The sequence below is a fragment of the Gavialis gangeticus genome, unplaced genomic scaffold, assembly GCF_001723915.1.
Source record: "Gavialis gangeticus isolate Ggan-Ray unplaced genomic scaffold, GavGan_comp1, whole genome shotgun sequence".
In the NCBI taxonomy this organism is placed as follows: Eukaryota; Metazoa; Chordata; order Crocodylia; family Gavialidae; genus Gavialis; species Gavialis gangeticus.
The window spans coordinates 175,985,565-175,986,932 of NW_017728992.1; positions in this window are offsets into that span (position 1 = coordinate 175,985,565).

Sequence of the window (1,368 nt, forward strand, 5' to 3'; positions counted from 1 at the left end):
CTGTCACCAAATCCCTGCGAAGTCTCTTTTCTAAGCTAAACATTCCCATATCTGTCAGCCTTTCCTTGTGTAGCTTGCTCTTCAGGCCTATAATCATATGAATGTTCCCAGGGGTGTGATGCAGGCACCTACCCTGGAGATAGAATCATAGGATTATAGAACCGGAAGGGACCTGTAAAATCATCAAGTCTGGTCCTCTGCCATGGGCAGGAAGTTATTGGGCTCAGACGAGCTTGACAAGGTGCCTGTCCAGTCTCATCTTGAACACTTCCAAGGAGAGTGATTGCACTACCTCTGCTGGGAGTGTTTTCCAGATTCTGGTGACCCTTCCAGAGAATTTTTTTCTTATGTCTATCCTGAATTTACTGTCTATCAGCTTATGCCCTTTGGTCCTTGTCTTCCCTTGAGATGCCTTCCTGAAGAGTTGCTTCCCTAGATCTTGATGCTCACCTCTGATACACTTGTAGGTGGCTATCAAGTAACCTCTCAGCCTTCTCTTACTCAAACTGAACAGGACCTGTTCCCAGAGTCTCTCCCCATAGGACCTATCCTCCATGCCCTTAACCATATGGGTGGCCCTTCTTTGTACCATCTCAAGCTTATCCATATCCTTCTTGAAGTGCAGTGCCTAGAACTGGACACAGTACTCAAACTGAGGTCTCACCAATGCCGAATAGAGAGGGAGGAGTACCTCCCTGCATCTCTTGGCCACACATCGGCTGATGCACGCCAGAGTTCTATTTGCCCTTCTGGCAACCTCATTGCACTGTTGGCTCATGTTCATCTTCCAGCTGACTGTGACCCCCCAGTCTTGTTCAGATGCTGTACCAGCCAGTGAACCACCATCCATCATGTAATTTTGATGCAGGTTCTTCCTACCCAGATGTAGGACCTTGCACTTCTCCCTGATAAACCTCATCTGATTCCATTCTGTCCATCAATCCAGTCTGTCAAGGTCATCCTGGATCTCTGCTCTATTCTCTGATGTGTCCACATTTCCCCACAGCTTGGTATCATCCGTGAACTTAATCACTGAGCTTTCTATCCCCTCGTCCAAGTCATTAATAAATATAGTATAGAGCATGGGTCCAAGCACCGACCCCTGGCAGACATCATTGGAGATGAGGCCTCCAAGATGAGGCTATCCCATTGATTGATCCCATTGATTGTTGAGGGAGCTAGCTGGGGTTATTGCAGGGCCCTTGGCATGGCTTTACAAGCACTCGTGGTGCTTGGGCCAGGTGCCAGATGACTGGAAGATAGCCAACATAGTCCCCATCTTTAAAAAAGGGAAGAGAGAGGGCCTGGGCAACTATAGGCCCATCAGTCTTACCTCTATTCTTGGGAAACTCTTTGAGAAGATCCTCA